This window comes from Piliocolobus tephrosceles, chromosome 8 (assembly GCF_002776525.5).
Source record: "Piliocolobus tephrosceles isolate RC106 chromosome 8, ASM277652v3, whole genome shotgun sequence".
Classification (NCBI taxonomy): domain Eukaryota; kingdom Metazoa; phylum Chordata; class Mammalia; order Primates; family Cercopithecidae; genus Piliocolobus; species Piliocolobus tephrosceles.
In genome coordinates this window covers 941,398-958,043 of record NC_045441.1, presented here as the reverse complement: position 1 = coordinate 958,043, position 16,646 = coordinate 941,398, and the positions used below count along the sequence as shown (strand labels likewise).

The 16,646-nt window shown below is 37.9% G+C and overlaps 1 protein-coding gene across 1 annotated transcript in view; it reads right to left on the bottom strand.

The window, feature by feature from the left end:
- SDK1 (sidekick cell adhesion molecule 1) overlaps nt 1-16,646 on the bottom strand; it is a 985,027-nt gene that overhangs the window by 570,075 nt on the left and 398,306 nt on the right. The window lies entirely within an intron of this gene.

Below are 16,646 nucleotides of genomic sequence, written 5' to 3'. Positions count from 1 at the left end.
CTCTGGGATAAACGTTCAGGAGTGCTAAGTCATATCATCAGCATACTTTTAGTTTTTAAAGAAACTACTAAACTATTTTCCAATATTTTCTAGCTGCACCAATTTCTATTTCCACCAGCAATGCATGAAAGATCCAATTTCTTTACATCTTCATATCTGGTACTGTCACTACTTTTTATTTTAGCTGTTTTAATAGCTAATGATCTCTCAATTTGGTTTTAATCTGCATTTCCATAACAGCTAGTGGTGCTGAATGTCTTTTTCATGTGTTTGTCATCTACAAACCCTCTTTTGTAAAACAGGCAGAAGTCAAGGAGTACCATGGGTAAAAATGCTGAACTTGAACCATCTTTCTTTGTAATTTATTTTCTGGCCAATGACAAGTGAGACAATAAACTGTGTGATCTCCAATACTAGTCCATCATGGGGAACAGCCAAGGCCAGGTCTCTCGGGTCATGAGGCATCTCATCACTGCTAATTCAGGGAGAACTTAGAACAGCGTCTCTGTTGGAGTCAGTGTACGAGAAAATGTTCCAGAAGCAGGTATGAATGAAGCAGTGTTGGGCAGAACACTAAGCAGGTGAGAGCGGTGAATGCTATCCGGCCCTAATGTGGAGGGGAAGAGGGGTGCTTATTCATCTCCGGTATGGAAAGTCCAGCTAAAACCTCTGCAGGGGCCACGAAGATACACTTCCATCATCACATCCAAGAAGTGAGTTGAAAAAGACACCATTGCTTTTAAAAAAAAAAAAATTTACTTTGCTCCCACAAGAAAATGTACAATAGTAAAATGTCTCCAGTCTTTTGCCCATTTTATAATTAGATTTTTTTAATTGTAGAATTTCGAGAATTCTTTATGTATTCCAGATATGGCCACTTTCTCAAATATGAAGCTTGGAAATAGTTTATTACAGTCTATGGCTTGTCTTTTCATCCCCTTGCAGAGCAGATGTTTTAAATTTTAATGAATTCCAACTTATTGCATTTTTACATTTATGGACTGTGTCTCTGGTGTCATGTCTAAGAACACTTCACTAAGTTCTAAACCCCAGAGGTTTATTCTTCTGAAAGTTTAACAGTTTTACATTTCACACTTAATCCAACACAATTTAAGTAAATTTTTGTATAAAGAATACAGTTTTTAATTTTTTTTTTTTTTTTTTTTTTTTGCTTATGAACGTCCAACCATTCTAGCACCACTTGTTGAAAAGACTATCCTTCCTCCATTGACTTCCTCCATTGAACTGCTTTTATGCTTTTGTCAAAAATCTCTTGGCTGTACTTGTGTGGGCCTATTTCTGGGTTCCCCATTCTGTTCCATTGATCCATGTATCTATCCCTACAACAACATCACAGTTATTACGTTACCTATATTGTAAGAATTCAGATTGAACAGAGTGATCCCCTGTACCTTATCCTTCTTTTACAAAATTGTTCACCTATTTCAGCTCCTTTGCTTAAACCACATACATTTTAGAATAATCTCTTATATTTTTGCTTTTTTTGTTTGTTTTGGTTTTTCTTTTTTTGAGACAGGGTCTCACTCTATTACCCAGGCTGGGGCACACTGTAGCACAATCATAGCTCACTATAACCTCAGCTCCTGGAATCAATCAATCCACCTGCCTCAGGGTCCCAAGTAGCTGGGACTACAGGCATGTGCTACCACTCCCAGCTAGAACAATCTTTTCTGTGCCTACACAAAGTCCTGCTAGGATTTTGATATGAATTACATTAAAGCTATACATCAATTTGGGAAAAAATCACTTTTTATAGACACATAGTCCACTTTTTATGGACATGGACATGTTGGACATGGCATGTTGGCCACAAATTTAGCACTTTGATTTCTCTCATAGGTATTTTGTAGTTTTCAACATCAAGTGCTGTACATGTTTTGTTGGAGTTATGCCTAAGTGTTTTTTAAAGCAATTTTTAAACAGTATTGTATTCTTTGTCACTTTCCACACTTACTGTTATTGTATAGAAATGTGATTGATTTTTGTATGTTGATCTTACTGAACTTATTCTGAGTTTTGTTTAAATAGATTCCTCGGAATTTTCTAGGTAGACAATCACATCAATTGCAAATAGAAACTGTGATTTTATTCCTTTCTTAACTGCATGTCTTTTCTTTTCTTACTTTATAGGTTTGGCTAGAACTCAACTTATGTTGAAGAAAGTGATGACAGTGGACATTCTTGCCTTGTTTCCAAGCTTAAGGAAAAGTATTCATTATTCTACCATGAAGCATGATGTGAGCTTTCTGTATAAGCTACCTATCAAGTTAAAATGGTTCCTGATATTTTTGAGAGTATCAGGGAGGGGCGTTTTCTAAGTTAATTGATATGATCATAAATTTTCTTCTTTAGATTGTCGGTTATGTTTGGTTGCACTGCTTAATTTTTGAATACTGAACACGACTTGCATAACTAGAATAAACCCCATGTGATTGTAGTGATTCTTTTTAATATATATTCTATTATTCTAGTTAGCTGCTTTTTTTTTTTTTGAGACGGAGTCTCGCTCTGTCGCCCAGGCTGGAGTGCAGTGGCTGGATCTCAGCTCACTGCAAGCTCCGCCTCCCGGGTTTACGCCATTCTCCCGCCTCAGCCTCCCGAGTAGCTGGGACTATAGGTGCCCACCACCTCGCCCAGCTAGTTTTTTTGTAGTTTTTAAGTAGAGACGAGGTTTCACAGTGTTAGCCAGGATGGTCTCGATCTCCTGACCTCGTGATCCGCCTGTCTCGGCCTCCCAAAGTGCTGGGATTACAGGCTTGAGCCACTGCGCCCGGCCTAGTTAGCTGAATTCTATTTGCTGAATTCTAAATAGTTGAATTCTATTTGTTAATAAATGGTTAATGGTTACTTGTTTATATTTATGAGGAATATGAGTCTGTAATTTGCTTCTGTCTGTATATTTTTAAAATTTTAGTATCAAAGTAACACTGAATTCATAAAACTGAGAAGCATTCCACTTGAACTATTTAGAAGAGACTGGAGAGAACTTTATTTTTATTTTTGTTATTTTTTTTTTTTAGTTTTGTACAATTCTTCAGTTAAATTATCTGTGCCTAGAGATTTCTTTTTAGGAAGGTTTAAAATTATGAGTTCAATTTCTATGACAGTTATAGAGCTGTTCAAATTATCTATTTCCTATTGAGCAAGTTGCAGTAGTTTGTGCTTTGTTGGGGAATTGGTCCTTTTCACCTAAGTCAAATTTATGTGTGTGGAGTTGTTCATGGTATTATCCTATTTTCCTTTAGATATCTGCAGTGTTTGTAGTGATATCGCCTATTTCCTTCCGAATGTCAATAACTCATGTCTTCTCTTTTTGTTGTCAGTCCTATTAGAGCTTTGTCCATTTTATCGATCTTCTTAAAGAACTGCCTTTTTAATCATTGGTTTTCTCTATTGTTTTTGTTTTCAACTTCATTGTTTTCTGTCTTTGTTATTTTCCCACTTCTGCTTGCTTTTTGTCTCTTTTACTCTTGTTTTTCTAGTATCTTAATGTTTCCCACATTTGAAACTTTTTTTTTGCAATGTAAGCATTTGATGTAATAAATTGTCTTCTCAGTCATGCTTCTGCTGTGTCATACAAATTTAATATATGATATTTTAATTTTCAAAGTATTTTTTAAAATTTGTTTTGGGACTTCTTCAACCCAAGAATTATTTTAAAATGTGGTTCGTTTTCAAGTGTTTTGACATGTTCCTGTTATCTTACTGTTATTAATGTCTAATTTGATGCCACTGTGGTTGGAGAACACATTCTATAGGGTTTCAATTCTTTTAAATTTCGTCAGGTTTCTGGTATTGCCTTTGATAATGTCTACCTTGGTGTAGGTTCAAGGAGTGCTGAAGAGAATGTGTATTCAGTTGTTGGTGGTTGAAATGTCCATTAGTATTAGTGGTTGACAGTTTCTGTTAGATAGTCTGATTATCCTGGTTGATAATATGGCTGAGTTCTTTAAATGCTTGCTGATTTTCTATGTATTTGTTGTATCAAATATTTAGAGAGAGGTATTTAAGTCTCAACTATAATTTTGGATTTGTGTATTTCTCTTTTCAGTTCTATTGTTTTTGCTTCACGCATTTTGCAGCTTTGTTGTTTGAACATATTTAAAACTGGTGTATCCCCTCCTCGTAGCTTGACCCTTTCACCCTTTCTCATTATGTCCTTCTTTGTCTCTCTTTTCTTTGCTCTGAAGTCTACTTTATCTGATATTAATATAATCAGTCCTTAACTCTCTTGATTTATGTGTACATGGCATATATTTTATATCCTTTACTTTTAATATACGTATTTCATTATTCTGAAGTGAGTTTCTTGTAGACAGTATATAGGAGGGCCACAACTTTTTTTTTTTAAATCTACTCTACCAATCTCCTACCAATGAAGAAAAACTAAGAGAATGTGTTCCTATAATACCCACCTTTAAGGAATAGCTGATGGAAGCACACCAAAAAATAGAAATAAAGAGAAAAAAGGTAGGAGGAATTTGGGGTCATCTAGAAGGAAAGAAGAAAGAACAAAAGGTACAAAAGTATAGATGAATAGACTTTTCTCTATTGTCTCTGTCTTTTCATTGGTGTATTTAAATCATTTACACTTATTATAATTATGGATATTCTGGGGCTTAAGTCCACCATTTTTTGTTTGTTTGTTTGTTGTTTGTGCTCTGTGTTTTTGTTTGTTTCTCTGATTTCTTTTTTTGCTTTTCTGTTACTTGACATTTTATTGAAATTTTATTTTGACATGCCTATGGTATTTTTGTGTATCTCTAGATAGCTTTTTAGTGGCTGCTTTAATTATTGCACTATATCCATAAGACTTATGGTGTGTTAGTGTCAACATTTACCAGTTTAAGTATATAAACCTTACCATTCTTTAAGTCCCTTATCCTACACCAAGTATAATAGGATTGTCATAAATATCTCCTCTATATCACTGTGAACTACATTTGACAATGTTATACTTGTTGCATCAACCAACAAACATAATTTAGAAAACTCAAAAGGATAAGAAAAGTCTATTTATCTGTATTTCTGCTCTTTCTGTTGTTCTTTTTTCATTCCTGATGTCTCAAGATAACTCTCATCTTAAAAAAAAATAAAATATTGTTTATGGAGTGCTTCCTTTACCTGTTCCTTGAGGGGAGGTGTTATAGAACACATTCTTAGTTTTCCTTCATCTGAGAATGTCTGAATTTCCCCTTCATTCCTGAAGGATAGTTTCACCAGATTTGAAATTAGCAGTTGACAGTTCTTATCTTTCAGTACATGAAAACTGTCTGCCACCTTCTTGTGGTCACTACAATTTCTGATAAGAAATCTGATGACATTCAAATTGTTCCCCCTATATGTCAGGTAGTTTTCTTTGGATGCTTTTAGAATTTTTTTTCTTTGTCCTTAGTTTTAGAAGTTTAACTACTATGTTTCTTGATGTGCATTTCTTTGATCATGGGGTTCACTTGGCTTCTTGAAAGGTTATATATTTTAAAATGCCATATTCAGGAAATCTTTAACCATTATTTCTTTGAATAATTCTTCAACCCTACCCTCCTTCTATTCTCCTTCTTGGATACTGACTATACAAATGTTAAACCTTTTATTGTAGTCCCTGAAATATTTGAGGCTCTGAGGTTTTTGTTTGTTTAGTCTATTTTCTCTATTGTTCAGATCAAGTATTTTCTATTTTTTTATCTTCAAGGTCATGGATTATTTTCCCTGTCCTCTCCATTCTGCTGTTGAGTACATCATCAAGATTTTTAATTGAATTTATTGTATTTTCCAGTTCTAAAATTTCCATTCAGTACTCTATTATCTCTTCTGTTTCTTTGCTGAGACTTTCTATTGCTTTGATGAAATGGTCTCTTTTTTCTTTCTCATGTATTTCCAGCATGTTGATAATTCCTCATTGATTGCATTTTTATGACTTGCTTTAAAATGCTGGTCAGATATCTCTAACATCTGTGTCAATCTTATTGGTGGTGTCTGCTGTCTTTCCTCGTTCAAGCTGAGATATTCTTGGTTCTTGTTATGATCAACGATTTTCACCGGAAACCTGGACATTAGGGGATATCACGTTATGAGACTGTGTATGTTACTTTAGCCTTCTATTTTATCAGGCCTCCTCTGACACTGCACTAGTAGGGATCCAAGAGGAGCACTACCCCTCATTTCTGCCAGGTGGCACAGCTGGACATCGAGGAGCCCCACTTGGTCTCTCCTCTTTTTGACGCCTGGGAGTGGGAAGTTGACTCTTTGTTCCTCCCAGGTTTGGGTGAAAGTTCTGGTGTCCCCTGGGCCTCTCTGCTGATGTCTCTCCTGGATAGGAGGTTATTATAGACTCATCCTTTATGTCCTCCCCAACTGATTTGTATCTTGAAGCCTTAAACTCTGATGAGATGGCATTTAGAGACAGGACATATGGGAACTAATTAGGGTTAAATGAAGTTACGAGCATGGGGCACTCATGATGAAACCGGTTCCCCTATAAGAAGAGACACCACAGAGTTTGTTCCTTCTCTCTTCCTGCCATGCGAGGACACAGCAAGAAGGTGGTTGTTTACAAGCCAGGAAGAAAGCCCTCACCAAGAAATGAGCTAGACAGCACCTCGATCTTGAACTTTTAGCCTCCAGAACTGTGAGGAAATAGACATCTGCCGTCTAAGCCCCAACATCTGTGGTGATCTGATCCAATCAGTTACTGGTCAATCAAGCAATCAATCACTCAATGCCATTGCTCTCCATGTATGTAACATGTCCCCTAGGTGTCAGGGCACAGCAAACACGTATGGTGTAATGTGTACAAGCAGAGATCATGTGATCAGGGGGATCCAAGGAGTGGAGGATGACCAAGACCACATAGTGGAGCATGGATCTGAACCAGGACCACAGTGAGTGGTAGGAGCTTAGGGGAGTCTCACGCAGAGAGAGTGGCGATAAGATGTAAGTTGGGAGGGCATCATCTCTAGAAGGGAGTTCAAGACGTGGGAGCAAGAGGAAATCAGCCAGGAGATAGTTTAGAGTGAGAAGAGGATCAAATATTGCATAAGAACAAGGGACAAGTGGGAAAAAGCAGAACATGTAGAAGAGGCTGAGAGGAACGAAGGAGGAAACAGGGAAGAAGGGTGGGAGAAAAGCAAGAGAAGATGCCAGGAAGCCAAAGAGCATCAGCAACTCCAAATATTGCAAAACCTGAAATAAGTGAAAAGTAAAATTGCTTATTAGCTTTGATGGTGTCATCACTGCAGAATAAAAGAAGGTAATTTGACTGGTGACTTCTGGGGGTGACACTGCTGGTCTTCCTCTGTCCTCTACTGCATACACAGGCTATGTCTCATGGTTGCCTTCTTTGTTTACTTCCAAAGATTTATGGCATCAGAATAATAAGTGCATGTTACAAGGAAAATGTACACATGATATAAATGTCTCATTTAATTAACTGTGTTGAGTTGAAATGCTTAATGCACTAGCAATGTAATTCTCCATGTTTTATAGTTCCGACTTTGTAAGGATATTCCTATCGAAGTATGGTACCTCCAATATAATAAACCATTATGCACCCATTACAAGGACATTTAATAAAGTTTTTGATAAATGAAAACACCTATATTATCTGAATTTTAAAATCTTTACAAAGCAGCTTATCAAGTAGGAACTCCATAACAAAAAACATACGTAAGAGAAAGAGAAAACATGAGAAAATGCTTATGGGTGCCTATAGAAAACAGGATTACAAGTGATTTTAATCTACTCATATTCTTCAGTACTTGTATACTACGATGAGCATCTATTTTGTATAATGTTTAAAATCATGGAAAGGAATAATTAAATCCTATTATAATGACAGAATCCATTTCCTATCCTCCTGCAAGTGTTTAGTACGCAAATTCTTAGACGGAAATACTTATTTAATTTGCTGTGTGAGGCGCCTAATGTAGACCATGCTGTCTTGTAAGAATTCTGTGATCAAGTACTGATAAATATTTTTAGTAATTAAGAAAGTGTGACTTATAAAGCAATAGAGAAAAATTTCACATCATAACAACTGTTAGTCTCTAATATGTACAGTTCCCAATGAAACATCTTTATACCTGCTTTCTGGGAAAGCATTTGTATCCTGGAAATATTTTAATGTTTGGTGGATCAATAAGACACTTGAAGAAATTCTAGAGCACAGAAAAGCCTATTCTAGGAAATGTGCTTGTGTGTTTGTACGTGTGTTTGTTAGCTTCTCATTTCACAGAAAAAAATGATTTTCAGTAAGGCCTGCATGTTACTATTAAGAATCCTGTTCTAGTGTAATGGTTCACAAACTTGTGATGGGAATTACCAGCGATGTTTGTAAAAATGTAGGTTCCTGGGCTCAAACTACGGAATCAGAAACTCAAGAGATGCAGCCCAGAGACGGGTGTTTTTTAAATGTTCCCCAGAACATCAGACACACCAAGATAGAGGCATTGTTTTCCAGGGAATGTCTTAGAACATCCATTGGATCACCTACTGTCTCAATTTCAGATGCTTCCCACCACCCCCCCCAACATAAATACACTCTTTCCAGACCAATATAAGTGCCAGAGGTAACCAGAGGTCTCCGATTTAGGTGTAATCTAATTTCACTACCTGGAATCCATCCTTCTCTGTACACTGCCAAGTCCACTACAACTTGGCTGCTACTCCCTGCTTGCCAAGAGTGGCCACCCTCTGATTCAATCTAACAGTTGAGTGTCTATGAGAGGAGGGCATTGTGCTAAATGAAACCTGCATGAAGTACTGTGAAAGCCAGGCCTTGCATTCATGCACACCCAACCTAGGAGAGGAAGTGACCTCCTGGTCGCCGTCTCTTAGATTCGTCTTTCTCACATCTCAAAGAGCTCTCACAAAGTCTTATGCAGCAGGCAGGGCATAACTTAGTATTCCTATACGAGTTTGGAAACTGAGGCAAAGAGCAATCAGAATTACTTTCCCGTTGTCACAGTGCTTAGTCTTTTACAATTTGCTTTCCACTCTGGCACACTTTGGGGAAAGACAGGTGTACTCATAAATCATAAAAGGTGAACTGTGACAAATACTCCCAAGAAAGATACAAACAAAATACCATGAAGGTCTGGAGGAGGAGGCAGTCACATGCAGATGGGATGAGTGAGCGAGCGAGGCAGCACGCAGCTGAGTGTCAGAGCATGGGCACGGTCCTGGGGCAGAGGTCGGGGTCGGGGCAGAGACAAATGTGTAGGAAGGAGAAAATGAGATGTCTGCGGGGACCAGGTGTTCACTGCAGCTTCAGCATATGTAGCTGGGGAGTAGCAGAGATTAGACTGGTAAAAACTATAGGCCAGTGCCAGAATCTAGAGGGTATAATAATATATTCTCAGATACTCCAGGGATCTGAAAATAGACCTCCTGTCACTATCTTGCACTTCTTTGAAGATGGTCTCCAACAGAGAAACGTAACAATTATAGCCAGGAAAAAAAAAAAATAAACTATTCATAATAACAACAAAAATATAAAATATCTAGCAACATAAAAAGCATGCCATCTATGAAAAAAACATATCAAAGGTCACAGGAAGATACAAAGAAAAGTATGGATCAGCTGAGGGACAGACAATACTTCTGGAGGAGAAGGGGCAATGTTGTAAAGATGTCAGTTCCCCTCAAATTGATTTATACTTTTAATGTAATTCCAATCAAAATCCTTAACATGTTTTTTGAACTGTCCATTGTGATTTTGAAACTGGTCTGAAGAATAAGGAAGTAACACTATGAAACAATACAAACCAAATAACGAGAGGGATTTGCAATAATGAATATTACGACATTTTTATGCCAAAAGGGAAATTAGTAAAAGAAAAACAAGCAGGTTTACGAAAGAACAGAGATAACGAAGAAAAAATTTGGGTGTTTATATAACCACACAGTCTCAAAGCAGCGTTATAAATGAGTATACAATATTTTGTTATTTGTTAAAAAAAATTAATATCCTTAAGAAATATGTCTGCACTATAAGATACTGTTATATTAATAAAATATATAACATGGCATCTAAAAATGTATCATATATCTAAAATGTGTTCATTTATTTTGCAAAAAAGGCTATCACCTCAACAGAAAACTGGCAAATATCACATGTACACACATGAAATACAACTGGATGATATATAAATGAAAATACTAAATTACCAAGATGCTATCTTTATCTATCTACATAATTAAAATAGAAACACATTTGCTGGTACTCGATGCTGCCAAGGATACGAAAACTAGACACAAATACCACTTGAAGGTATGTGTAAATCGATGCGACTCTAGAATACAGGAGAACGTTTCATATTGTATATTACATAGATCAAAGAGTATATTCTATAATGTTTCATAAAATACATGAATCACCTCAAAAATATTTACACCCTTTGACCAAGTAATTCCAATTCTAGATTATCTAGTAGACTAAACAAAACATGTAGACAAAAGTTTACATTTTTACCACATCAGTTTAAATAAGCACAAAAATTGAGGGACATAACTGAAATGTACCCAAATAAACGATTAAATAATTTATGCTACATAACTAAAATAGGAATTATTCAACAAGCTTAAAATACGTTATTAAAGAATATGTAACATGAGAAATCCTCTCTGTGTAATGATCATTTAAAGAGAATAGCAAAACTGACTATATAGCATGATCCCAAACTGTAAACACACACGGGCACAGGTGCGCACAAACACACACACACACACACCCCAAAGAAAAGTGCAAGAAAAAGTATTTTAAATAGTAACAAGTTATTTTGGGCTGGTGGGATATCTTAGGTTATTTTTTCCTGATTTATTCCTATTTTTTCTTAGCTGTCTATAAAGTTTTAGAATCAGAAATAATTTTTTAAAAAGAAAAAAATGGAAATTTGAAATTATGTTGGGTTTCTGAAAAGAAATTATAATTACAATAAAAATTATTAATATAAGTATTTACTTAATGTCTGTCTTCCAACTCAGTTATAAGCTAAATGAGAGTAGGAAGCATAACCGTCTTGCTCACAGCTATATTCTGAGTGCCTGGTACATTGTAGGAGTTTAATGAATATTGATGAATGAGTAAGCAAAAATAAAGGAAGACAGACTGAAGGACTGAGGGGGAGGGGAGTGGAAAAGCAAAGTCATGGTGAATCCTGCAGGATGAAAGGCTCAGATAAGCTATTACCGTCTTAAAGACACCCCACTGCCTCATATTACCTGCCTTAGAATACATTTTCAACCCATGCTGTCTGAATGAGTAAGGAGATAAGCCAAGTATTAGCTCTTAATTAAGGCAAGAACAACTACTACAAGCCCCCTATTTTTGAATTCTCTGACTTCTCCACATTCATAACTGAAACTAGACCTACCAGCAAGGGGTGTGCGTTGGTGTTGGTGCTTGACAAACAAGGTCACAACAGGAAAAATCAGTAACATCAGTTCACAATGCATCACGGTAGATAACCATATTTTTCCTTTTAAAGTATCATGCGGGCAGAAAACATTTATCTTCTACTTTGTAGTTTGAATATGACTGCCTCCTTATACAGATCCCTGAAAGGAGAAGAGAGTATCCTGCTTTTTGAGCCATTTATAACATGCTCCAAGTTCTGTAATGGAAGCAAAGAGCTACTTGGACTCCAACTGTTTCTTCCATGCAACTCTTTTCTGTGTATTTCCACAGCTGAAGTGGAGGGAGGAGTTCACTGTGTGGTCCAAAATTAAGCCTGTGATTTACCTTGTACTTCAAGTAAGAGCCCTGACCTCTTCCGATCAACATAAGACATTTTCATTCTAGGGCATTTTTTACTCTGTGCTAATCATAACAACTTAAGAAAATGTGAGCCTTTTTATTTCTTGCAAATCTAAAGTTCAGAATTCTCTATTGCTTTTCATATACGTTTGAACTCATGTTGAAAGGTGATTCTTGGCCCGGCGCGGTGGCTCAAGCCTGTAATCCCAGCACTTTGGGAGGCCGAGACGGGCAGATCACGAGGTCAGGAGATCGAGACCGTCCTGGCTAACACGGTGAAACCCGGTCTCTACTAAAAATACAAAAAACCAGCCGGGCGAGGTGGCGGACGCCTGTAGTCCCAGGAGGCTGAGGCAGGAGAATGGCGTGAACCTAGGAGGCGGAGCTTGCAGTGAGCTGAGATCCAGCCACAGCACTCCAGCCTGGGTGACAGAGCAAGACTCCGTCTCAAAAAAAAAAAAGAAGGGTGATTCTAAGGTATGAAACATTGGTGTAATTGTCTACAAGAAATTGGTAAGCTTCCTGTCAAATAAGAAAATGAGAAATGAGTATTTTTCTCTAATAAGTTGAAAATTTTTCCTTCCAAATAATTTTCTTTGAAGGACAAAATCAACCAGCGAGGGCAAACACACTGTCTTTGAGTCATTCTAGAAGGTCACAGAGTCCTGGAAGGAAACATTAGCCCAGAGAATACCTATAGACATCCAGGCTAAAATATAGTGTATTTTATTTCTGAAGTGTTTTGAGACTGCATTTATGAAAGCTCTTATATAGATGCAAAGTATTACGTTTAAAATAAATTTTCTTGGATGTCTAAAGACAAGTCACATGGTTTTTATTAATATAAGGTTTATTTTGACTTTGTAGTAGAGAGTTATAATCAACTTGAAAAAAAAATAGTATAACGTTACAGGGGGTTAAGATTAATATGGACTCTTAACAAAAGAAGACCTGCTTTCATTTCTATAATCAACACTGACTATATGATGTCTTCTTGGTGATTTATCTGTAAAAGCTATACTATGATCTTATAATTCAATCAATATCAGTGAGGCCACTCGATGCAAGATTTATTGGGTTTCTCTTTATCCTAAATGCCAGCAAAAGGCATAAGCTATCCAGTGGGTTTATTTTTATATTCCCTACATATAAAATTTGAAACAGAAACAATATAAGGATTATAAAAGGATAAATCCCTGCCGCTATCACCGAACATTAAGTCTCCAGTAAATTATACTTGTCAAAAAATACAATTTTTCTCATGATCCTCAAGGAAAACAATTTCTAGTTACAGTAAAAAAAAAAATCAATATCATATGATGCTTGAGACAGAGGTATAACCTGTCATTTAATTCTGGATTTGTGCTAATCGTCAACGTGGAAATTCAACTAGCAAACCCTGGAAATACCAGAGTCGTGATGAGGTAGGTGACGCCCTGCATCTAGAGTCACTGGGCTGTTAGTCCCAGCTTCCATTCCAGATTTTTCCAAAAGGTTTGATCAGTTCTGTGTCATAAACATGCCCAAGAACATGATTACCACTGGGTGCTTCTCTAAGGCAATATTCTAAGAAATGGATGAGTATTTTTGCAAAAACATTTAGCAAATATATTTTGTAGCTTAACAACTCAAACGCAAAACATTCATTTCCAAACGGATGATCAGAACAAGTTTTTTAAACTGAAAATATTTTTGTTTGCAACAGAAACACATGTTCTGGCTGTCAAAGCATTTCTAAATAAAACATGGTTTTTTGCAAAAGGTAATTTGGCAAATCTGCGCCTGCGTAGACACAGACTCAAAATAATTTAGAATTATGAATGGATTCATTGGGAAATAAACATAATAACTTTCAATTATTTGCTTCCTCTGTAGTAGGAATTGAGGAAAAGCCTTATATTTTTCATCTAACCTAATCCTTATTACTAAAGTAAGAAACAGAGAGGAAATCTGAGGCCTAGTAAAATTAAATAATTTGTTCAAAATTTCACCAACAGTAAAAAGTCTGTAACAGGTGGATTGCATTTAGTTACGGGCAGCCACAACAAACAATTTTTAAAATCTTTTTAAAAAAACAGGAGTTTATTTTCTCATATAACAAAAAAGACTACAGGTAGAGAATCCAGAGCCAGTACAACAGCTTGATAATGTTTGTCAAGAATCCAGGCCCCTCCCTCCCTCTGCTCCACTCCACTTAGCTTGTGCCAGGTTTACTGCCTTATAACTGCAGATGGTAACTACACTTACAGGCACCAGACCTACAATCAACTGCACACAATCTAACAGGAACAGGGAGGAGGGAGAACAGCAGGCTCCAACGACTTGGAGTGACATCTTTGTGGGAGAAGTGAGCTATCAGGTCCCCACAGCTGCAAGGGAAGATGGAAAACTGAAGGAGGCAGGGTTATTATAACGTTCTTAGGAAAGAGGGTGGCAAACATTTTCTATAAAGGGCCAGATAGCAAATAATTAAGGGTTTGCAGGCCATATGGTCCACTCCTATCACAACTACTCAACATCACCTGTAGAACTGGAAAAACCACCATAGGTGACACATAAATGAATGGGTGGCTGTGTTCCAATAAAACTTTATTTACAGGAACACAAGCATAACAGAGGGTGGGAACAGGGATGGAATGGCCCCTTGGGCAGTAGTCTGCTGACCTGTCTTAGAGCAATTACGATTCAGTGTAGGGTCGTAGGGTCAGGGAGATGGGAGGGAGCTCACAGTGCTGTTCTGAACAAAATGGTGAACTCTTAGGAAGGCAGAGGACACAGGACATGAATTGGCCATGAGCAGTGTGTGCCTCAGAACAGAGGCAGGATCCAAACTGAGGCCTGAAAGACTTCTCAGACTATGCTTTCAGCCGCTGTATTATTTTCCCTCTAAAAAGTTCACTTTAGCATCCAATAAGATGAACACTGGAAGATACTTTACATACTATCTACTCCAACATACTAAGACTCTAGATGAGGAAACTGAGGTCTGCAAAGCTAAGTGACTTTCTAGAAATCATGCTGTTAGAAACAAAGACAAAATTTGTCTCTGGATTCTTCTGCACCACTACCGCTCCTGCTTCTAATTATAATAACAACAGCGGTGGCAAAGCTGGCATTTGCAGAGCATTTATGAAGTGCTTTGTGTTAATTATCTCATTTATTCTTCATAAACCTCCTTCCATATAGATACAGTTATTACTTCTCATTTCTCATACTACATATAAGAATTAAAGTCCAAAAGATTAACTAACTTGCCAAAGGGCATAAGACCAGGAACTGGTAAAGCTGAAATTTGACGCAGGTCTGATTGCAGGACCTGGTCTCTCAACCACCAGACTGCATTGACTGTCGCCTCCTGGATCTATACTTCATTGCTCTCCAGGACTTTAGACAGGCTTGTAACACTCTTAAGAAACACTTTAAAAGCCTCAGTTGTTTTGAAATAGTAATGATACAATTAACTTCGTCTTTACAGCACCCAGAAAGGAATTAGGAAGTGGCTGTATCGTTACCACACTGAGCACTGATTGTCTCAGCTCTTAATACACTGGCTTCTCTACATGCAATTAAAACTCCTTTTCCGAGTAGTTTCCTTTTGGAAATCCTCTAATCGTTGAAAATAGAACCTTCTCAAATAATCTTTGAGGGTGCCATGTTTCTCCTCTCATTCCCTTACTCTAAGCTCTCAAGATAACACAGATTCACACGCAGCTGGGAGAAAAATAGAGAGATCCTGGGTACCTTTACCCAGGTTCCTGCAATGACAACAGCTTGCAGAACTATAGAACAGCATCGTGAGAAGGATATGATATGAACACAGTCAAGACACACAGCGTTTCCATCACCGCAAGGACCTCTTGTGTTGCCTTCCGATCACATGCAGCTCTATCCTCTCTCCCCTGCTTTGCTGACCCCTGTAGACCTCTAGTCTGTTCTCCACTCTGATAATTCTGTCACTCCCACAATGCCATATAAATGGAGCCACACCATATGCGATCTCTTGGGATTGAATTTTTTCACCACCGCAGTTTGGAGATGCATCCAAGTTGTCGTGTGCATTGACAGCTCACACCTTTTCAGTGAGAAGCAGTGTCCCACATTACAGATGGACTGCAGTTTGATTATCTGGTACCAGTTGAGGGACATATGGGATATTTTCAGTTTGGGGTGATTATGAATAAAAATGCTATGGGGCCGGGCGCAGTGGCTCACGCCTGTAATCCCAGCACTTTGGGAGGCCGAGGCGGGCGGATCACGAGGTCAAGAGATCGAGACCATCCTGGCCAACATGGTGAAACCTGTCTCTACTTAAAAACATAAAAATGAGCTGGGTGTGGTGGCATGCACCTGTAGTCCCAGCTACTCAGGAGGCTGAGCTGAGAGCACGCCACTGCACTCCAGCCTGGCAACAGAGAGACTCTGTCTCAAAAAAAAATGCTATGAACATTTGTGTACAAACTTTTGTGAACATAATTTTTCACTGGTCTTGGAAACAATGCCCATGTAATACAGGGTGGGGTGTGTGTGTGTGCTGATGCTGTCCCAACCCAGTCTGGAGGCCCTGGCTAGAGGCCAGTCAGATCCCCTTTCTTGAGCTGTGGATCAAGTCCAAGTTCCCATCCCAACCACTTCCCTTATTGGACACTCACACTCCAGGGCCACTACCCGCCTATCCTAATTGCTCCAGGGCCAGGCACCAGACAACAAGGGACGGCTCCAGAGCCCTGGAACCTACTGAAATTATTCAAACCCTCCAATCCACAGGGATCCTGAGAAAATTAACTAATTGCTTTCCATACATAAGCTGACCCCACCCCCTACAGCTCCTGCCTGCCATTACCCAATCCCATGTGGTCCTGCTGGTGGCCTG